The sequence below is a fragment of the Osmerus eperlanus genome, chromosome 21, assembly GCF_963692335.1.
Source record: "Osmerus eperlanus chromosome 21, fOsmEpe2.1, whole genome shotgun sequence".
Classification (NCBI taxonomy): domain Eukaryota; kingdom Metazoa; phylum Chordata; class Actinopteri; order Osmeriformes; family Osmeridae; genus Osmerus; species Osmerus eperlanus.
Window position 1 is genome coordinate 13,506,999 of NC_085038.1, and position 24,127 is coordinate 13,531,125.

The 24,127-nt window shown below is 44.2% G+C and overlaps 1 long non-coding RNA gene across 1 annotated transcript; it reads right to left on the reverse strand.

Moving 5' to 3' along the window:
* Positions 1 to 18,125: 18,125 nt before the first annotated feature.
* LOC134007578 (uncharacterized) lies at positions 18,126 to 22,393 on the reverse strand. Its single transcript, XR_009928060.1, has 4 exons — positions 22,006 to 22,393; positions 21,757 to 21,922; positions 18,546 to 18,713; positions 18,126 to 18,264 (listed from the first exon to the last, which is right to left on the reverse strand). It is a non-coding gene; the product is annotated as an uncharacterized LOC134007578 (long non-coding RNA).
* Between the last annotated feature and the right edge of the window lie 1,734 nt (positions 22,394 to 24,127).

Consider the following 24,127-nt stretch of genomic DNA (forward strand, 5'->3'; position numbering starts at 1 on the left):
TGTAGTCGCCTGAATAGGAGAGCCTCTCGCTGGTTCTCCTCCAATGTCTCCATCTTCCAGAGCATAACCTGTAATGTGTCTGTCATTAAAGACAAGTAAAACAAGTTTACAAGAGTTAGCATGATTGGCATACACTGTGGTTCTTCTAGATTAGCTGTAACATTGATGTAAATAACAAATGTTACCTCGAATGGTTGTATACAAAGCATATATATTTTTGAGTGTCTTATATTTGCACTTGTCTGGCTGCCAGCTGTTTTCCTGGGCCCCCAATGGGTTCACCTCCACCAGACCAGAGTTGACATCTAGGGGTATGGAATCTGGTGATGCAAAAGTTTTAAGTCATGCTTTTGCTTCAAAACATAGCCTTTAGGGTTGCCATGGCTCATACAATTATTGTCACTGTTTTAAACGGTCATTCATTACTTTACCATAATTTCCCAGGGACACAGTGCTAGGCCTTGTGACGGTGGTAGGATAATCTGTACAGAAATGAAAGTGGAATGTAGTTAGTGTAAATAGTTTTAGCATATTGATATTAAAGGAGTAGCATTGCACATATGTGATCGTTCGAAAGCAGGGCCCCACATCGTAGCGTCGCACGTGTGATTCTGAACATTCAAACTGACTATTTTCCGATAGACAAAAACTATATGACAAACGCTATAGTATGGCTTCAAAATGTACAATTAGTAGGCTAACAACTAACACTAGCAGGTAGCAGCATTGCTACGAGTATTATGCTAGGTTGCTAGGTAACAGAAGCTAATTAAAGCTACCTAGCTGCCGTTTTGGAAAAATAACTGGTGGAAGCGTCGGAAATATTTAGAACTCACGCATCTAAAGGTTAAAACGTATAAACTTATCCAAAAACAGATGTCATGTACAAATTGGAAAAATTAGTGATACTTTTATAGATGCCATTGCTGTGCATGCCATGACCGACTGTGATTAAAACGTGATCAGCCACGCTAGCTCCACAGTCTTTGAAAATTCCGGGCTAAATAACTATTTTGGGACAAGGTTTTTTAACCCTTGTGTTATCTTCGGGTCATTCTGACCCTCAGTCGTTGTGACCCACCGTCGTATTGCGACAACTTTACCGCATACAAAAACAAAGTAAAGCAATTTTGTATTTTTGTAAGCATGCGTCAGACCCCCCACATTGCGAAGGTTAAAAGAAAAATATTTTTATTTGTTTTTGTATTGGGTAAAATTGGGTAAACACAACGATGGTTCGTTATGAACCTTTGGGTCATGTGACCCGAAGGCAGCACAAGGGTTAACAGTTCAGTTATTTTCACTGATTCTTTTGTGGGTGATTTGTGAGACGCTAAACTTTGATAACATGTAGGCCTATGCATTTTCAGTATTTCAACATAACTTTCTGGAGGGTTTAACCTCTACTGTACTGTAGCTAGCGAAATCCTAACGTAAACAATGTGAATCTGATAGCACATAAACAGGCTAAATAGCCTAAATTTAAAAACATACCTATTAGCATGCCCCATCCAATTTCTGAAAATATGTTTATATATTAAAAACTATTTCTGTAAAGAAACTCACCTTTGAAGTAGCTAATTTCCAGTTGAAATCCAATGCGTACAAGACGGTGTTGAACCCCTGCAAAATCTCTTCTGAAACCCCAGTTTCAGCGATGCGTTGAAATGGGCATGCGCAAAGTTGTTGCTCAGGGGCAGACTGAGGGGCAGGTTTGCTAAGGAAGAATTGTAATATTCTGTGATGACTTGTCTTTGGAAATGAAACTCTTAAGAGTCGCTTACCTTTTGGTCACATTTAACAATTTAGTATTACAAAAATTATTGGAGCACAAATTTGCATTGTGTGTCATACAGCTTTGGTGTGCTATACAAAGAATGTTTGCTTAATCATGTTACACATCACACATTAATTGCTTTTGTACATATTTATAGTAAAGAATGAAAGACAAAATTATATTCCAAATTCAGTCTTTTATTTATTAAAGCTATGTTTCTGCATATGAGAACATTGATGACCAATGACATGCTGGGGCTGAGCTGCACATGAATTACATGCATTGTCTACATTTATACGTGCTGGGTGCAACATTTAATATTGTGTGTGATTGAAATTCATGTAGACTATGGCTACATTGCAAAAGTGTCTGAACTGAGAGCAGTCCAGTGTGATCTCTCCATCTCTGGATAAACCACTATATTGCACTCGAGATCCGTTGTCCTGCGACCAAAGAGCGACGTAACCGCAACTTAACCCATGGTACCAAAATTAATGTATCCAGCCGACCAAGGTACGACGTCGCGGCAACGTTGTCCACGGGTCTAAAAATAAGCTAACCAGCCGACCAAGGTACAACGTCGCGGCAACGTTGTCCACGGGACCAAAAAATAACGTAACCAGCCGACCAAGGTACAACGTCGCGGCAACGTTGCCCACGGGTCTAAAAATAACGTAACCAGCCGACCAAGGTACAACGTCGCGGCAACGTTGTCAAGGGGACCAAAAAATAATGTAACCAGCCGACCAAGGTACGACGTCGCGGCAACGTTGTCCACGTGTCTAAAAATAACGTAACCAGCCGACCAAGGTACAACGTCGTGGCAACGTTGTCCATGGGACCAACTGGCAACATTCCCTTTAAAACGTTGCCACAACGTTGCCAGAAGGTAACGTCGCCGGTTACCAACTGTGCACTTACTGGCAATGTTGCCGCAACGTCATGTGTTAGCTGGGAAGCGGTTTCCTTGGAGATGTAGCCATTGACCTTAACAACGTTGCATCTGCTCGGCAACAAAGTAGCCTAAAAAGCCTTTTAAAAAGCCTAAAACAACCAAATACGGTTTTTGCACAGGTCCGCAAACGCCCCACAATCGCTTCCTGTTTTAAAAAGCATCTGAAGCAGACAGAAGACGAATTGATGTTGTTGATATGTTGCGTTGGAGATGTAGTGACGTCACCAGTGCAAGTGCAGCTGATTGCTCTAACAACATGGCGTCTGCTCCAGATTTGACGTGTTTGATTTGGGATCTTCCCATGTATTGTTGTAGTATATATAAGAAACCAAATGTTTACTCCTCGACAGGTCAGCAAACGCTTTGTCGCCTCGATTTGTTAAAACGATTTTTCGGTCTCGGTTAACAAACGTTTTAACAAATCTCGGTTTACAAAGGCGTTTGCAGGTCTGTCGAGGAGTAAACATTTGCTGTTTGTATACTATATCATTCACATTTCGAAAAAGGTATACATTTAAGTTCGCTAAAGTGCCCACTAGATGGCAGTGTGAGAGTACAAATAGTAAGGGCAAAGCCTCTGGTCAATGTGATGGGTACACCCAAGGATAAATTGTGGCGCAACAGCAAGCAAAATAACATTACAACAAAACAGGTTAGGAATACACAGGGTTGAAGACAGCTGGGCCCCGTTCCTCGTAAGGGTTGAAGCTAAGTTAATCAATTGTCCCTTTAGCCCGTTAACATTAGCGAGATGAGTGAGAACAGCAAATATCGGTTCGTCAACGGCTGATCCGCATCCAAATCATGTGGTTAATTTCAATCAGGCTAAACTTATCAGGGAAATTGCACGTGCACGTCCACGTCCTACTTCAAAAGGCAGGAAAGGTCGATCACCAAAACCGTGATTTTCTAACGGTATGATGGCGGAAAAGACGAAAGAGAGAGCGGTGATAGGCTATTCTCGCCATCCGAGCAAACTATTATAATGAGTCCAGACAATAAGCATGTTATCATGGCTAAGTCAAACACCGCCACCGCGGCCAGAGCAAGACAAGCAGCTTGGCAAAAAATTGCCGATAAGCTAAATGCAAAAGTTTTGGGCAAATGTATAGGCTCATTTTAAGTGCCTCATTACCCCAATCAATCATATCACATTTCTTTAAATGTGCCTGCTGGTATAGGCTTAATGGAAATTAATAATCGAATGAGATCTTGCTAGCGAAAATAATGATCTCAACTCTTTCAGAATAAGTAGGCTAGATAAAAACAAGGCCAGAGTATCTAATTGATACGAATTCATAGACAATTATGAGGATATATGTAGGCTACTGCGCTTATATCATGTACTATATATGTGTATATGCATGTAGGCCTATGTGTAAATCCCTCTTTGATTTCATTGACTGGGACATGGCCAGGGAATATGATGAATTGATTCATCAGCTGGTTAAGCGCCAAGTACACTTTTCTTACAGCAACGCATGCTGCGGCTTTGCCAATGTTTTCTGCATCGCCTATACTGTATAAAAATGTAGCCTATACCTGACGCAAAAAAACTCAAGGCTATGCAGAGTCTGAAGCACAGTTAAAGTTTCAAGTAGCTTTATTGTCAATTTCTTCACATGTCAAGACATAAAAAGGAATCGATATGACGTTTCCCACTCTCCCACAGTGAAACATAAAAAGCACAGGCACAACAGATGAGACATTTCCTAAAACATAGCGTTACATATTCACATACATCAGCATAAGCTCATAATAAAGCATAAAGCTTGCTGCGGCGTGTGATATTTGCAATGTACGGCCCGAGAAGGTCTTGCAAATAAATGAGTCCTTGTCGGCTGAATCGATATCGCTCAAACAAGAACTCATCCGTGTGAAATAAAGGATCTTGGCAATCGCGAAGAACTCTATTGGTATGGAAAGCTAATCGAACTAAAATATAGCTCCTTGGTCAACTGGGTCTCTCAAAAAGGGAGCTGCCATGTTATTTTCCGGGGGTGTGGCAAGCTTATCCAGCTACACTTACGTTAGCCTGCTCTGGAGCAGGTTAGTGCTAATTGATATGTTACTATGGTGATTTATCGAAAGTTGCTTCCACGAACCAAAAAGAGGGGCGTTTTTTATCTTAGCCTGAAAATTAGCTCGCTTAACCGCTTAGCGAGCTACGACGAATACCCCTCTGGACAGTACACAGAGTAGCCTTATTCAAGAAATAAAACATGTAATACCCATGGCCAGGGATGTAGTGGGGGCTAAACGTAAACCAATCTCGGTTTACAAAGGTGTTTGCAGACCTGTCGAGGAGTAAACATTTGCTGTTTACGCACCTCCCGAAATTCGGAAATAGCATTTATCCACCTCTAAATTGCAGAAATTGCGTTTATCCACCTCTAAATAGCGTTTATGCGCGTTTACGCACATCTAAGTTCCCTGAGCCTCGTATTCTGCCGTTGGAATAATCCGAAATAAATTTGGTCTAATTTTAAAACACCAAAGACTAAATTTCATATTGTTTAACATATAAACGCTGTAGTCTGAATCATTTCATCTGCGCTGTAGGGTCTGTGACCCTCCAATCAATGCGTTGCGGCTGCGGCGGCGACACCAATCAGGATCCACGAAGTATGTACACACACGTTGTGGATTAGTTTACCTGGGCCCCGTTCGTCGTAAGGGTTGAAGCTAAGTTAATCAATTGTCCCTTTAGCCCGTTAACATTAGCAAGATGAGTGAGAACAGCAAATATCGGTTCGTCAACGGCTGATCCGCATCCAAATCATGTGGTTAATTTCAATCAGGCTAAACTTATCAGGGAAATTGCACGTGCACGTCCTACTTCAAAAGGCAGGAAAGGTCGATGACCAAAACCGTGATTTTCTAACGGTATGATGGCGGAAAAGACGAAAGAGAGAGCGGTGATAGGCTATCTCGCCATCCGAGCAAACTATTATAATGAGTCTCTACGAAGACAATAAGCATATTATCATGGCTAAGTCAAACACCGCCACCGCTGCCAGAGCAAGACGAGTAGCTTGGCAAAAAATTGCCGATAAGCTAAATGCGAAAGTTTTGGGGAAATGTATAAGCTCATCTTAAGTGCCTCATTACCCCAATCAATCAGATCACATTTCTTTAAATGTGCCTGCTGGCAGTAGGCTTAATGGAAATTAATAATCGAATGAGATCTTGCTAGCGAAAATAATGATCTCAACTCTTTCAGAATAAGTAGGCTAGATAAAAACAAGGCCAAAGAGTATCTAATTGATACTGTAGCGACCATGCTCTTGGCACCCAGAATGCACTGCGGCAGGCAGAAACGCTAAGAATTATAAGGTTTTAGCGGGGTTACATAAGCATTGTTTACAGTTCTATTGTTGTGTTCATTCTGTTTTGATGTGTATAAGGTGTTAATCTGTGTTTTGGATAGGTTGAGTGCTAACTCTGATGGTGAATGTTGGCTAGTTTGAGGGCTATACGAAGAGTCCAATGTGAAGGGCCGAGTATGTTAATAAAGAGTCAAGAGCAATATTCCTTCTCCATTCTTAATTGCTAGCCGACGCTACACTGGTGTCAGAAGTGGGATCACCATGACAACGAAACGAACACTCGATGAAGAATTGTGGAAGATGGAGGAAGACGTCCAGCGGCTGCGGAATGAGCTCCTAACTCTCCAGCTGGCGGGAGAAGATGGCCCATCAGTAGCGCGACCCAGCATGCGAGGACTAGCGCCTGGAGAGTCCGCCCAACCCTACGACGGGAACAGCCCGCCGCGGCACGAGAAGAGCGGAAGAAGATCCGGGGCGGGAGAGTCTGCTCCCCGTTTCAACGTGGAGGCTTTCATGAGGACACAGGCCAGAAAAGATTGTCTACCCTGCTGTTCAACGAGCCTCAGCGGAGAGGCAGAAGACCATGCCCAGTCACTTCCTGATGGAGCAGCAGCTAGTAACCCGCGGCCAAAAATGGGTTTCAAGCTTCCGTGTTATGCCGGCATAGCTTCTCCGGAGCCCTATCTCGTCCAAGTCAGACTAGCCGCCCTACATAATGGGTGGAGCACTGAAGAGACGGCTGGTCACGTAGCCCTGGCTCTAGAGGGTAAGGCACTGCAGGTGCTGATGGACCTGACGTCAGCTGAACAGAGGAACTTCACGGCCTTGGCAACAGCCCTAGAGCGAAGGTTTGGGCAACGAACCTCGACACAGGGTATGCGGAACCAGCTCGCCCAACGCCGCCGGCAGCAGGATGCAAACCTCAACGCCGCGTTGGAGGAAGCTGAAAGGGTCGAGGCTGTGCTGTCCACATCACCTCTACCCCAGCCTCGAATCCGCCAAGCGGATATCAGCGACAACGAGGGCGACTGTGAAACTGCCTGTCTGGCTCGACAGCAACCACCACAACGGTTCCAGAGGCGTCGACAGGCTGAGCCCTGCTACCGCTGTGGAGAACCTGGACACATCGCACGAGAATGTCTTGCCCCGGCGCCACGCCAACTCAACGTTCCCCACTCGGGAAACTAGAGCGGGGTGGTACTGCGGGGAGAATGCCACCCACAGGATTAATTCTAGTCCCCAACAACTGCACTGCTCAAATTGGCAGATTGGGCCATGCTCATGGACTTTACCTTCCCTGTTCCCTTGATGGTTTTCCCTGCCGGGCTCTGGTGGACACCGGGGCCACCATCTCCCTTGTGCGCCCTGGAGTGCTGCCGGAGACGAATGGCCAACAGTTGCCAGGGTGGACCCCTACTGATTGTAAAATCCGGACAGTGACGGGGGCTCGCAGGGATGCGGGGTAAACGAATTTTGAGGGTGCAGACTGGGACCTCTACCACTGTGACCCATGAGTTTTGGTTGGCTGATATCCAGGAACCCTGCATCATTGGGTTGGACCTCCTGATTAGTTTGAAGGCCCGGGTGGATGTGCTGAAGAATGTCATCCACCTTAACACAGAGACTGTGGCTCTTCAGCATTGCCAGGGAGAAGAGGACGTGCATGACCAAGCTCAGCCGGCGGCCCTGGTTGTCGTGCCACTCCGGGAACCTGCGGCGGAAGCTACACACCACCACTCGGATCAGTCATCCAATTCAATCGGACCACATGCTCGGGCAGTTCCTAACCAGCTTCCAACAATGACTTTGACAGCTACATCTGCCGAGTCAGTGGCTCCGGGGCCTTCTGCCGTCACAATCCAGGCAGTACAGGACCTGTGGCGGCGCAGCAGTGAAGGACTGGACCCACAGCAGAGTCAACAGCTGGGAGCCCTGCTCCGGGACTTTTCTGATATCTTTGCGGCACGGGATGAGGAATGCACAAGAACAGGGCTGGTACAACATTCGATAGACACTGGTTCTGCCGCACCAATTAGACTCCGCCCTCATCGGCTGGCACTAGCCAAGCGTGAGGCAGCCGAGCTAAAAATCAAAGAGATGGCAGCAGCAGGTGTGATCGAGCCCTCCAACAGCCCTTGGGCCGCCCCAGCTGTCCTAGTCCGGAAGAAGGATGAGACGTGGAGGTTCTGCGTCGATTATCGAAGATTGAACGCCGTGACTCGTAAAGATTCCTACCCTCTACCCCGTATCGACGAGGCTCTGGACTGCATCGCTGGATCACGGTGGTTCAGCTCACTGGATCTCCGGAGCGGCTATTGGCAGATAGAGTTGGCACCTGAGGACAAGCCCAAGACGGCATTCACCATTGGCCAAGGGCTCTGGCAGTTCCGGGTTATGCCGTTTGGCCTCTGCAATGCCCCTGCCACCTTCGAGAGGTTAATGGAGCGGGTCCTGACAGATGTTCCCCGGAGCCAGTGTGTGGTCTACATCGACGACTTGCTGGTCCACGCCACTGACTTTGGGAAGGCCTTGGAGAACCTCCACCGGGTCTTCAAAGAGATCCGGGGATCCGGACTGCGCCTCAGCCCAAAGAAGTGTGACCTATTGCGGCGAGAGGTCAAGTTTTTGGGCCACGTGGTCAAGGAGGAGGGTGTGGCCACCGACCCGGCAAAGGTGGAAACAGTGAGAAACTGGCCAGTACCTCGAAACGTCGGAGAGGTACGCAGCTTCCTGGGGCTCGCCTCGTACTATCGACGCTTTGTCCAAGGGTTCGCATCCATCGCCAGTCCCCTCCACCGCCTCACCGACAAGGGGCGGGAATTCATCTGGGACGATGATTGTGCGCTGGCATTCACTCAACTTCGCACCGCCTTGACGGATGCCCCTGTCTTAGCGCTGCCAGATCCCAAACGTCGATTCATCGTCGATACCGACGCAAGTGATGTGGGGATTGGGGCAGTGCTTTCCCAGGAGGGAGATGGCGGAGAGAGAGCCGTGGCTTACTACAGTCGGGCTTTGAGCCGCCCCGAACGTAACTACTGTGTTACCCGGAGAGAACTTCTGGCGGTGGTCTCGGCACTTCATCACTTTCGACCCTACCTCTACGGTCAGTCCTTTCTGCTGCGAACTGATCATGCCTCTCTGACCTGGCTGCTCAACTTCAAGGAACCGGAAGGACAGTTAGCTAGGTGGATCGAGGCACTGCAGAGCTACGACATGGAGATGCAGCATCGGGCGGGACGGCTGCACAGCAATGCGGACGCCCTCTCCCGCCGCCCCTGTGAAGAAGCAGACTGCCGTCATTGTCAGCGCCAAGAAGAACGGGATCGCCAAGCTCCCCGGGTGGCCATGACTCGAACGGATGAGACAGTAGAAGGGTGTCTGTCAGCAGTGAGTGACCCGGAGTGGCAGGCAGCGCAAGCAGACGACCCCATCTTAGCTGCAGTGGGACGCTGGGTTGACACTGGAGTGCGCCCTCCTTGGCAAGATGTCTCCGCCGCATCTGTTGAGGCCAAGGCTTACTACTCACAGTGGGCTTCCCTGGCCAGGCGAAACGGGCTGCTCTACCGGATTTGGCGGGCCCCGGGTCTCGGGGGCAGCACATGGCAGCTATTGGTGCCCAAGAACTGGCGTCAGGGGGTGCTGAGAGCCATCCATGGTTCCGTGGGAGCAGGCCACTTTGGAGTGGCAAAGAGCCTGAACCGCCTGCGGCAACGGTTCTACTGGGCGGGGTGCAGGCAGGACACTGAACTGTTTGTGCATTGTTGTGATGCTTGCACTGCCAGGAAAGGCCCTTCCGGGCGGTCACATGCTCCCCTGCAGCAGTACCAAGTAGGGGCACCCATGGAACGGATTGGGGTGGACTTCCTTGGACCTTTCCCTACCACTGATGCCAGAAACCGGTACGTCCTGGTGGCAATGGACTACTTTACCAAGTGGCCTGAGGCATATGCAGTCCCCGACCAGAGTGCCATTACAACAGCGGAGAAGCTGGTGTGTGAGATGTTCTGCCGGTTTGGGGCTCCACAAGAGCTTCACAGCGATCAGGGGCGAAATTTTGAGGCACAGGTGTTCGGAGAGGTGTGTCAGCGGATGGGGGTGAAAAAGACCAGGACAACACCCCTCCACCCACAGAGCGATGGGCTCGTCGAACGCTTTAATAGAACGCTGGTGGCACAACTAGCTATCGTCACCTCCCAACACCAACGCGACTGGGACCGCCACCTGCCGATGGTCCTGTGGGCATACCGATCAGCAGTACAAGAAAGCACTGGGTGCACACCAGCTGCATTGATGTTTGGGAGAGAGCTGCGGACGCCGGTAGACCTGGTTTTTGGAACGCCCCCCAACACTGAACTGCCCACCATACCTGGGTACGAATATCTGCGGGACCTGCAACAGCGCCTGGCCGTGGGGCACGACTACACTCGACAGCACCAGGCCAACGCGGGAGTACGGCAGAAGCGGGGGTATGATACCCGCTGTCGAGGCCGCGCGTTCTCACCTGGAGAGAAGGTCTGGGTCTACCAGCCAATACGAAAGAAGGGTGTCTCTCCTAAGCTCACGAGCCAGTGGGTGGGGCCCTGTGAAGTGTTGGAGCAGATTTCAGATGTAGTGTATCGGGTGAAACTGAACATCAGGAAGCGGATAGTGGTGTTGCATCGGGATCGGTTGGCACCTTACCGCCCCCTGGCTGAACGACATACTGTTGGGGACCAGCCCTGCTCACCCGACGCAGCTTCACCACCACCTAACACCCTGCCCATCCTACCTGACTTGGCAACTGTTGGGGGTGGGCAACAGACTGTCACTCCACAGGCACCAAGACGGAGGGCACAGCTTCCACGTCGCTTTACTGACTTTGTTTTGAGTTAGCGTTTAGTTGCTGTGGACAAGCAACACGCTAGAGGGGGCCATGTAGCGACCATGCTCTTGGCACCCAGAATGCACTGCGGCAGGCAGAAACGCTAAGAATTATAAGGTTTTAGCGTGGTTACATAAGCATTGTTTACAGTTCTATTGTTGTGTTCATTCTGTTTTGATGTGTATAAGGTGTTAATCTGTGTTTTGGATAGGTTGAGTGCTAACTCTGATGGTGAATGTTGGCTAGTTTGAGGGCTATACGAAGAGTCCAATGTGAAGGGACGAGTATGTTAATAAAGAGTCAAGAGCAATATTCCTTCTCCATTCTTAATTGCTAGCCGACGCTACAATACGAATTCATAGACACTTATGAGGATATATGTAGGCTACTGCGCTTATATCATGTACTATATATGTGTATATGCATGTAGGCCTATGTGTAAATCCCTCTTTGATTTCATTGACTGGGACATGGCCAGAGAATATGATGAATTGATTCATCAGCTGGTTAAGCGCCAAGTACACTTTTCCCTACAGCAACGCATGCTGCGGCTTTGCCAATGTTTTCTGCATCGCCTATACTGTATAAAAATGTAGCCTATACCTGACGCAAAAAAACTCAAGGCTATGCAGAGTCTGAAGCACAGTTAAAGTTTCAAGTAGCTTTATTGTCAATTTCTTCACATGTCAAGACATAAAAAGGAATCGATATGACGTTTCCCACTCTCCCACAGTGAAACATAAAAAGCACAGGCACAACAGATGAGACATTTCCTAAAACATAGCGTTACATATTCACATACATCAGCATAAGCTCATAATAAAGCATAAAGCTTGCTGCGGCGTGTGATATTTGCAATGTACGGCCCGAGAAGGTCTTGCAAATAAATGAGTCCTTGTCGGCTGAATCGATATCGCTCAAACAAGAACTCATCCGTGTGAAATAAAGGATCTTGGCAATCGCGAAGAACTCTATTGGTATGGAAAGCTAATCGAACTAAAATATAGCTCCTTGGTCAACTGGGTCTCTCAAAAAGGGAGCTGCCATGTTATTTTCCGGGGGTGTGGCAAGCTTATCCAGCTACACTTACGTTAGCCTGCTCTGGAGCAGGTTAGTGCTAATTGATATGTTACTATGGTGATTTATCGAAAGTTGCTTCCACGAACCAAAAAGTGGGGCGTTTTTTATCTTAGCCTGAAAATTAGCTCGCTAAACCGCTTAGCGAGCTACGACGAATACCCCCCTGTTCGGAATGGATTAACTAGCCATGGATATCAGGCGATTTTTGAAGAGACCATCGAGTGCTCCCACAGATGCCGCAAAAGGCCTCAAGTACAGAGTGATCAATTCACGTTTGTAAACGTTGTTTTGGTTTGCACACCATCGCATTAAGACAGGGACAAACGGCTAGCCTACTATTATTAACATTCTTTTAATTACGATGATGCAGATACAAGCCAGGGGGGGGGGGGGGGGTGAGACAGGCGTGAAAGCTAGTCTGGGGGGGGGCTGATAAGGGGCTGTAAATAAATAAATAATAAAATTCATAGTTTACCCACCTATTTACCACTACACCACTGCCCATGGCGATATAGAGTAATATCCAACACAGGGAATGTACAAAATACTTTTAATGTAATTGAGAGTAAATGAAAATTTACAGGGTCTGGTTTTTTCCCCCTGGATAGGAATGGGAACCTATCAGTAGTGGTAGTGGTTCCCAGCCCTGGGGGGTGTTCCATCAACGTCGCTAACGCAAGTCGCGCTAACACGAATAAGTCTCACTTGGGTAAACGTCAACTTAGACTTAAGCCTCAAGCCGTTCCACTAACGTTCCGTTCCACTAACAGGCAACGCTAATTCAAGCTAGACCTCAATACATTTAGACTGTGCAGCCCAGATCAGGCGATCGTCGAAAAGAGGAGTTATGTTGCAAAAAGTATAGCGTAAAGCAGCAGAGGTGTGTTGTTTCAGCAGCGTAAATTGATTTTTTAATTTTTTTTGTCCCCAAAAAGGGCAATGTTGCCGCAATTAACATGGCAAGGGAGACAACTTGTCAAACCATTACGACCGTTAAAATGCGTAAATTGTAGACCTACCAAATCTACTTAACATATATATATATATATATATATGCATTTAGGCCTACTGATAATTAGCGTAATTTGATGAGCTGTCTGAAACCGTTCTGACAGGCTATGGTCGATATTCTCAACAGGAGATTGAGAATAATAGCCCAAAAAAGAACGTGGCAGCAATTGAAAATTGTAGGATAACATTCAAAACACTTGCACTTAATTGCACTTGATGCGGGCTAATAATGTTTTTGTCTTCACATCTTGAACAAAATTAATAAATTACTTCAAAATAACTGTACCACACGCATTTATTAACTGATAGGCTAAATGCTGAGCTTTAAGATAAAAGGGAAAGATAACCATGACTTAAATGGGGATTCACTGAAATGACTAGTATTGCACAGATCCAGCACTGACTTTTTAGATCAGAAGGTGACCCAAACTGCACACTTTGTTTGGCAGAACAGTCATTTAAAATTGCTCAGCATGACTATCATTATTATATTACGAGTATTTCCAATTAACATAGTCTGCCTCCACAGATCCAGAGAGGCTTGGACAGTGACAGACTGGCTGTGCCAAGTGTTGTCACAGCCTCACTTTGGGAAAGCATGCCCTACTGGGAACATTAGGGGAGACTGTTTGGCACAGAATCTAATTGTCTTCTTTGGAAAGGGCAACATTTGGGACACTGTCATGTAGGGGCAGCATAAAGGGCACTTCATAACAGCACCTTTTTCCATTGGAAGTAAGGGCATGGGAACAGTTCAATTTAGGCCATTGTAAGGGCACCTTATAGGGTACTGCATCACATTTTCTATACTATAAAGGAACTCTTTTTACATTTATAGAGGGCACACTGTCATTTATTGCATGGGGCATCCTGTGCACTCAAGCATATTTCACAATGTGAATGGCAGACAGTAGGGCACTTGGTCAAATTTTTGCCACTCTGGGCATTTTAGAAACGCTTTCAACCATGGGGGCACCAGGCAGTCACCCCCTGAGTCTTCCAATGGGCCTGGATACACCCATGGGGACAGTATATTGCACCTATAATATTGGGGAAGCCAGAGGAGAGGTAATATACAGGCTTGTCAACATATAGGCTACTTTAAACAATGAAAATACTTTATACAATTGAATAAAAAGTCCTCCTTGATTCTTTGTGTTTCAAGATTACCTGAAAAACTGATGATAATATTCAGGTACTGCTTTGGAGCAAGGTATATATACATACCCTTCATATTTCCTGGCATAGTTGCCCGTTCAAGAATGTCCCACATGCAAAGACATAGACAGATGCAGACAGACTGAACAGTGTCAAGGCTTGGCTACAGTGGGTTTGCTTCCTTGTGTGTGATTCCAGCAGACTACATAGTCTAGGCCTACCTACATAGACTGCAGTCTACTACCCTCCTTTCTACTATTATAGTCTACTCTCCTTTCTATTACTTTTTACAAAGGATGGTAGGCTGCTCTTATGTGTTCATTGCCATCCCTAAGAGTTGCTAAAGTGTTATTTCATATATATATATGAACCTATACTTCTTCCACAGATACTGGTCAGGGAACCATTACTTCTGTCTCTGAAGACCCTTGGGGCTGGTGGGATAAACGCTCTTTGTATAATCTGAGCACCTTCATCCACCACAGGGTTGTCAAAGAACGGATACGCCATAATTGATTGTAACTTGTCTAGACGCTCTGCTTAGTTTCTAAGTCCTTATTTTATGTCAATTAACCAATGGCTTTTGAAAACAAAAGTGACATTATTTCTTAACTTGTTTATTTAAATTAATATATTTTTTGTAGATGAAGTAAACGTGTAGCTAAATCATTAATGTCTGCACTTCAAAAAGTCTGAATTTACGTTTCCGAACACAGACTAAAGTGGTTTGCGCGCAGGAATTTACTCGACGGAACTGTCTTTTGAGATTCTGTTTCCGCCTGTTTGAAATTATTTGCAACACATTTTAGTTTAGCTTGACTTTTAGCCTGACACGGATCAGGCTAGTTCCTAAGTATAAGTTACCTTGGTTACGTAGCTAGAACTAAAATAAGCCATGGAACGGAACTCTCGCTAAAGTAAGTGAGACTTGGCGAGATAAGTCTAGCTTTTCCTTAATCGACGTTGATGGAACACCCCCCAGGTCTATAGAGGATAGAGACCTGTGTTATGCTGGGTATACACACAAAAATATATTTTTAAGATTTTTTAAATGTGAGAGACCAAAAACATGAGGACAAGAAAATCCTATATTTAACCTTTTTGATCCTATAGTGTGTGGTATTTGTCCTCGGGGTTCCCCCCACACATCATGAATTCGGAGCGGCTCCGACGTTCTTCGGAGCAAATTCGGTCACTCTTAACACACCTCACATCAAGGGAAAATCTGATAAAATAATCTGTAGATAATCGGGACATAACCTAGGATTGTCGGAAGGGGGAAATCGGCCCAAAATCAGCCCGATTATCTTGTGGTGTGTACTCAGCATTAGTCAGAGCATGTTTGAACGGAGTTGTAAATTAGTGGAGTAAGGAACAGAGTGCCATTAATTAAACCTGAGCAAGGAGCGCACATTATTCGCCCAGTTTCCCAGACATGGATTAAACCTGTAGTCCTAGTCCAAAAGTAAGAGTAAGTAAGAGTAAGTAAAATGACTAGGCTTAATCCATGTCTGGGAAACTGGGCCATATCGGCTGTAAGAACAAATACAGTATGTAACAAATGTGAACAGATGTAATCTCCATGCCGCTAGTTGCATTGCCTGAGCAGCCCCTTTGGCCAGATATCTGGTGCATTCCTTTGCCTATTTGGTAGGCTATATTGAATGTTTTAATCCCCTCTGACCATAAATGGGGCATAGCGCACACATTTATTTTTTCACTCACACTTTGGTGGTTGTAAAGTTTCAGCATAATACTTTTTCATGCCAAAACGAATCTTTAATAAATGTGTATATGACCTTTCATCAATTATTTACAATCTCCTTGCATGCCCTGCGCTTGGAGTCATTATAGGCTATGGTTGCATTCATCCCTGTTCCCCAGTCGAGGTGCATCATTTTCATAAAATGAATGACACTGAATAGTTTGTCATGAAATACTTGTCTTAAATTGTCTCAAATTGTAGGCCTATGTGTAGGCTACAGAGTACACATATATTTATGCATAAAGTTGAACACGTTTATGAAATGTCTAAAGTTGGCCAATTTAGATTATGTAGGCCTATGTTAATATTCTAACCCAAGGGGGTTAGTATATTATGCAGTGTATATAATGCACTGTACATTTAAACATCAGTTCTCTGCTTTTTTCTTAACTGTCGGAGGCCAAACACACCACAAAACAAGGCTACAGCAAAATATAGGCTATTGACTTGACTAGGAATTAATTAGCCTACGCACTATAGAGGCTTAATTATTATTATTATAACATGTATATATTGCATATTTCTGGTACAGCCAGAGCTCACCTTTCTCTACCCAGAAGATGGACTGGCCACGTTCCCAAAGGCAAACACGTGCGCGCTGGTGCTATACGTACCTGTGGGCCAGACTTATGACAACTTTAAAAGAAAGGTGGAGCTTGGAATAGGTTAGAATAGGTTCTGCAGATCAGATTGGGGAGGGCTAAATGTAGTCGTAATTTTTTTTTTTTACATGAACACATGAATGTATTTTGTTCTGTTTAAATGTATGGATTTCAAAGGCGTGATACTCATCTTCGAATTTGTTATGTATATGATCTGCTGATCCATTGGGAGGGCTGAATATTGTTCGTCCTACATGTATCCTATTTTCATAGTTACATAATGCAATAACATTAAACACACACAAAATTGTATTTGGTCTGCTCATCTTTATTACATTGACATGATTGAGACTGCTTACTCATTCCAAGGCCTATTGACAATGTGATTACAACATATAAATGTGTGTCCACTGTATTTAACCCTTGTGTTATCTTCGGGTCATTCTGACCCATCAGTCATTGTGACCCACCGTCGTATTGCGACAAATTTACCTCATACAAAAACAAAGTGAAGCATTTTCTTTTAACTGTCGGGCTGTCTCAGACCCCCCACATTGGAATGGTTAAAAGAAAATTATTTTTATTTGTTTTTGTATTGGGTAAAATTGGGTAAACACAACGATGGTTCGTTATGAACCTTTGGGTCATGTGACCCGAAGGCAGCACGAGGGTTAAGACAGGACATTGAGGACCTGATCAGTTCCCAAACTGTCTCTATCTCCACCCAAAGGATTGTGTGTTGCCTGAGGTGTTCCAACTGTTCGTCACTTGGTTTAAATTGGTTTAGGGGAACCACAACTCTTTGTAGCCAGTCAAAGGCAAGTGCAGCCGCCCCCTGGTCGGCCACCCCCTGGAACTGGTTGCTCCAAATATACCTTGGATACCAGTCTGATGTTGCAACTGTTGTGTCAAGACAACCTTGCACACAAATCTGATATGGGGACATGTATCTGGCAGTCCTCAGTAGGTGGTGATTCCATTGATTGCAAAACAATCCAAGGTCACGTTTTATACGAGGCAGGTAAACGAAGTGAAGAGCCCAAAGATGCCTTTCGTTGTTGGCAATAATGATTCCTTCATTTTCTCTATAGATATGTAAACAAGGAGTGGTAGACATCTGTTTCAAGTCTTATTGTCCGGTACACAGAACACCACAAAGTCAGACTGGGCACTGACATTTTTGGGACAAGTCAATGCAAAGCAACCTGGCATAACATAATAAGTACTTAGATCTATGATAAGATAAAAGAAATGATAATAACAAATTATAAACCTCCTAAATATACAAAATAGTATACAATATATTAGACTTCTAATACAGATAATGACCTATACTAACCTTAGACCTATACTAACCTAAGACAAGTGGGGTACAGTTAGTGCAATATTGCTGATAGTGCAACCAGTAGCTGAAAGTGACAGTGTGTAAAGTGACTAGTGAGAAATGCATCAATGTAAAGTGGCTAGTGGTGGCCTGCCGATGTTAAACTCAGCAGACCTGACCACACTACGTAGGACCTTGCGTTTTTTTTTGTCACGCCTCTCCAGACATCGCCCCACAGTCCATCCAGAGTCACATCTGACTCTGGATGGGACACCAAACTGGGCGACTGCTTCAGAAAACAGGTCCATTACAATGTCACTTCTGTTGTTGTTAGAAGCCTTCAGGAAAACCACCAGTCGGCTGAACCCATCGATTCCTCCATAGATTACAATCCTCCACCTAAGAGATGAAGGAAGGGAAAATAAAAGATTTCACTTGCACATCTTATTTTATAAATAACAAAAAATATATAAATGGCTTGAATGCAGCTAAAATGATTTGTATACATTTCTGTGCAACATGTTGGGCGTTTAATAGAAAGAAAAGTCCTAAACTCTATTGCATTCATGTGACGCAGAAAATCTCATTTTCAATTCAAAACTCATAAAATAATCATCTTGTCATTGGCTAGGGACACAGTTAGGGCAAATGAACGAATCACAGTAAAACAAGCCACTTACTTTATGAGCTTGTGGTTGCCATCAAGATGCCACAGCGAAATTGACTCTGCCACTCGATATGTTCTCTGCCGAAGCCTGTGGGACATACTCCAAATAGCAGCACCTTCAGATCAAGAGCATCATCTGTTAGATCCGTGTAGCGACCTCTAAAAGAGAAATTTGTACTGTCTATGGAAGACAATGTATACATATTAGAACTTAGATACATGTTTTACATTCATCCCTAGTAGTAACTCTAAACAAAACAATGCGTTTAAGGCATTTTTTTTCTCCAAAGATATGGGATATGAAAGAGTTCTATCACAGTATATCGATTTCTTTATGAAATGTATAGAAAGGGTAATTCTTCAGTGTTTTTGTCTTTGTAAAGAAAAACAAAATTGTGTATGGCTCAGTGAGAAAGGGGTTACATTATTCAGACCCTCCAGGAATTCGCTGTGTGTTGCGATCGCACCAATTCACGCGAATTCAACGATTCCCCGCGAATTCAGCGCGACGTTGCAATTTTAACCAATCACCGCAATTTTCCCGCAACTTTGACCAATCACCGTCGTCTCCCACAACTATCTCCAGTAGGGGTTAAATCCAGTGTTGCGCCTGAACTCGTTCATTGAACGAAAGTTCATGAACTTGTTGATAATTTGGGTGAACGTGAACTGAACGTACTGTATTACGGCCTGATGAACGATACTGTGAACGCGTTCATTCTGGTGTCTGTGAACTCTTTCACTCTTTTTAATTTCGTTCAATAAGGTGCCAGATTTCTAGAGACTTCCAGGTGAAAAACACACAGTTAACAGTCCTCTATCCAGGGTTGTCCAACCAGTCAATTGCTGCGTGTGCTTTCTTCTACTGTCTATGCCTGGCAAGCGTGAGAGCGCCGAGTTGCGTAGAGGCCGAGAGCGGTATTGCAGACAGATAGAGATTTCAATCTTTTTTGTTAAAAAAAGGGAGATTCCTCCCTTCAATGCATGCGAATCCTGGTTGGATAAGGATTAAGAATGGGATATGATGAAAATTGGCACGTTGGTAAGGTTATTTAGGGGACCATTTCTCAATGGTTTTATTATTTGATGAATGTTTGTTAATTACTTAATTTTCAACCAATAACTCAATTAAAATTACAAAGAGGTAGGCGCAAGGTGAACCACGAAAAGTCTTTTAGAAAATGATTCCCGCTCCACAGTCTGGCATCTACACAATATTTAGCTCAAAAAAGAACGAGTCGTGCTAAGCTACCAAAAAAAGTTTGTCGCTGAAATTCCAGTCGATTATCGTTGCGTCTATGTTTTATGCAGAACTAGTTTCTTCAGAGCGTAATAGGATTTTGGTGGCACGGTTCGACACGTGATCGTTCTACACCAATAAGGTAGCTGCTTTTTGTCAACATGGATGGATATGTTTGGCAAATAGAGGATGGGACCTTGCACGTAACAGAAATTCGGCCCCTGACAGTGTTTTGCATGTGATACACTGTGGCTGCAAAAGTGCGTGTGAGACAGGCAGATGTTCATGTTTTTCTGCAGGACTGTGTTGCACAGACTTATGTCGTTGTTGTAATTGTGCCAACACAAAAGAAACGGAGGAACTGGAAGATAACTGTCCTGACACTGACAGTGAGGACTGAGTGTCCTTAATCTGTTATTCCTTATTCTGTTTTGTACAGTTTTATATATCATATTTCATATTTTTCATTATGATTGTTTTTATGGTTTATCAGTGTTTTCATTTGTGGAAGAATGAATGAATGAATGTTACAACAACGACATAAGTCTGTCTGTCCCCCCCCCCCCCCCCCAGGTTAATGTAATAGCCTAGTTTAATAACTAATGTAATATTGCACACTTTTTCGTACTATTTCCCCTAAAGCAATAAGGTTAGGCTACTTAGAGACCTTCCACTCATAAAGTATGTTCTAAATGGCATAAATGCTGCCAATTATTAATTGACGTATTATTAATTGACGTATTAAGGGGGGGCGTATAAGGGGTCAGATGGCTGAGCGGTTAGGGAGTCGGGCTATTAATCAGAAGGTTGCCGGTTCGATTCCCAGCCATGCAAAAATGACGTTGTGTCCTTGGGCAAGGCACTTCACCCTACTTGCCTCAGGGAGAATGTCCCTGTACTTACTGTAAGTCGCTCTGGATAAGAGCGTCTGCTAAATGACTAAATGTAAATGTATTAATAATTGACGTTGGTCAGTAGCCTAGCCTATTGATTAAGGTACTCGAAAGCATGTACACTGTCTGCTTCATTTGAGCTTGATAGGCTAAGCATTCTGTAGCAAATAATAACAATAAACCCACTATTTATTAATTAAAACTACTTCTGCATAGTAATGCACCGAAAATACAAACGTAAGCAAAGGCAGCAATCGCTATCGAATCAACAGACATGTGCAATTTAGCTAGCAGGGGAATAATACAAACAACGAAGATCACCAGTTAACTTAATTTAAATTAGCAAGAATATAGACTAATACAATAACAGGCTTAAATTAACTGACAAGTTAGCTATACGACTTCTCAAAGAAGCACAATCTCAACTGCGGTGTGAAGCGCGTATCCATCCGACATGCACTCTAACAATCACATAGACGTCCTAAAATGTTGTAAAGCCCTATTTCTGATACCATGGCGGCAGAAATGTAGTCGTGGCGGGCCGCCACGGCAAAATAAACATAGAGGAAACACTGTAACGTGCAAGGTCCCATCCTCTATTTCACAACCATATCCATCCATGTTGACAAAAAGCAGCTACCTTATTGGTGTAGAAGGATCACGTGTCGAACCGTGCCACCAAAATCCTATTACGCTCTGAAGAAACTAGTTCTGCATAAAACATAGACGCATCGACAATCGACTGGAATTTCAGCGACAAACTTTTTTTTGGTAGCTTAGCAGGACTCGTTCTTTTTTATGAGCTAAAGATTGTGTAGATGCCAGACTGTGGAGCGGGTTGAAACGATAACAGGGTTCACCTTACGGCCTAAGGGAAATTCGCAACTTTTTATAACAACTTTTACTTGCTCCCGCAATTTAATCGCAAAAAACACCTAAAAAACAACGCAACTTCTTCATCGCAACTTTTTGGAAAAACTCCCACGAAATCAGGAATTTTAGCCCGCAACTATCACAAAAAAGGCCTGCGAAATCCTGGGGGGACTGAATATTCAGATCTCTCCTGAACTAGTCCTTCAATTGACACATACCGTAACCGTCGGTTCACTGTTCTTCTTGAGACACCCAAGATCTCCGCAATCTGTTTAGCAGAGAAGTTAAAGGACAACAACATCTGCAACTGCTCTTGGGCGATTTGGTAAACCGGCCTTCCTCCAGTCTGTCCTCCCATTCGAGGTACGGTGAAACCAGGAGCAACTGCAGTTCAAGAGAAAAATGTTAGGCATCGTGTTTTGAATCTTGCTTCTTCAGATCATGTTTAAATATGACGAGTACATTACCAGGTTGTTGTTGCTGATCGTTGGATTCCCGAATTAACTCGCTAATGAGCAAAAGCATTTCATCAACCACTTCGGATTGAAGCAGCCGACCTCTGCTCCAGCGAACGCTCGTCGCAAGGATCTCTAACCTGATAGCATGACAAAATATATTAGTGGTAGCTCTAGGCTAACTACAACAAAGCTTGTTAAACAACTCTTTGAGATCGCTGGCTTCAGTAACATAACCGCATTCAGTAACGCAATATTCAAAGCCTTATAAGGTCTAGTTTAGCGGCGTTAATTTGAGCTTGCTCATTATCAAAGAGTTAGCACTACAAGTGTGATGACGAGAAGTCAGGAGCCCAGGAGGACAGGACTAGCCAAACAGCTATACAAAACAAGTGACTTGGCTTAATCAGAATCAAAATCAGAATGGGTTTTATTCGCCATGAAAGTTTGCACAGGCAAGGTATTTGCTTTGGTAGGAAGGTGCATACATTAAACATAGGAATCTTAAATTTAAACATGAGGACTAACTATACTAAGGGTACATAACTAGCAATACTAAGTGGAACTAGAAAAAGCTGTTACTGCGAAACAGCAGTGAGAATGCTGAAAACCTGAATAGCATGGATAGCTGACCATGCTAAAAAAGCTGAAAATTGTGAACATTTTGTAGAAAGTTATAAGCTGAAGCTTCAAAGCAACCGAAAAGTATTTTTGAAAGGGGCTGGAGCAGCATTCCAACAATGATTTGAAAGGATCTGCCATTACTTTTAAAGGGATAATAATTTGCACAAAAACCTTAATATTTTAAAAAGTATAAAAGTGAGAAATGAGAAAATACCCGCAAGCTGAAAGCTGAAATGAATTTCAAAAATGTGTGAGTCACACAAAAGAGGCAGTGTGGAAGCTGAACTGCATCATCTAACAAAGCTAAGAGCTAAAATAGCCTACAATGCGGGAGAAGCTGAAAGCTGAACTGTTAAACAGAAGAAGAAGTAGGCTAGCTAGTCGTAACAAGAATATTATCGTTTTAACAGCTGAAATTATAGTTGGGATAGTAATAGCAGTAGCAGATGTAGCCTATCATTGAGTGTGTTTACTCGGCTTTCTGAGTAGGATTCAATGTGTTGATGGAATGAAACATACAGCAGTAGGGCCGATACAGGAAGACACGGCGACACTTTGTTGCAGAAGGATGATGGTGCAAGTTTTGTCCGTGGAGCATACAACGATTAATAAAAAAGAATCATGTAGACGCGTTTATTGAGTAATCGCATAACTAATTACACATGTAAACGGAGTAATAATATTATTGGCATAAACCGACAATTGCTAGTAATCGGGTTTCTCATGGTCAAGTAAACTACCAATCACCTATTTGAGAGATTGAGTGGTGCGTGTCTGTCGTTGCCACGGTGATGGTGTAGCTATGATTGCTAACGCGCTGAGGGCAGAGAATAACAGAAATGTAGCTACAATCCACACCTCAAACAAGTTAACCTAGACGCAAAACTGTACGTCCAATCCCAAAAATAAGGATATTTTCCGAGACCCAAGACTCTGCCGAAACCAGAGATATTCTTTATATGTCTGTGCAGTCAGAAATACGACTCTACCTGCAGTTTCAAAAACGTGTTCCTTCTGCTTTCCTGGTGCATGTTTGTTAGGTTGCCAGAGCGATGGAGCAGCTGTGATCGCTAACGAGCTGGGCAGAGAGAATAACTAATGTAGCTAGAATCCACACCTCAAACAAGTTAACCTAGACGCAAAACTATACGTCCAATCCAAAAAATACGGATATTTTCCGAGACCCAAGACTCTGCCTAAACGAGAGATATTCTTTATATGTCTGTGCAGTCAGAAATACGACTCTACCTGCAGTTTAGAAAACGTGTTCCTTTTGCTTTCCTGGTGCGTGTTTGTTTGGTTGCCACGGTGATGGCGCAGCTGTGATGGCTAACGAGCTAGGCAGAGAGAAAAACGAACATTTACCTAGCATCCACACCTCAAACAAGTTGACCTAGACGCAAAACTATACGTCCAATCCAAAAAATAAGGATATTTTCCGAGACCCAAGACTCTGTCGAAACCAGAGATGTCCTTTATATTTCTGTGCGGTCAGAAATACGACTCTACC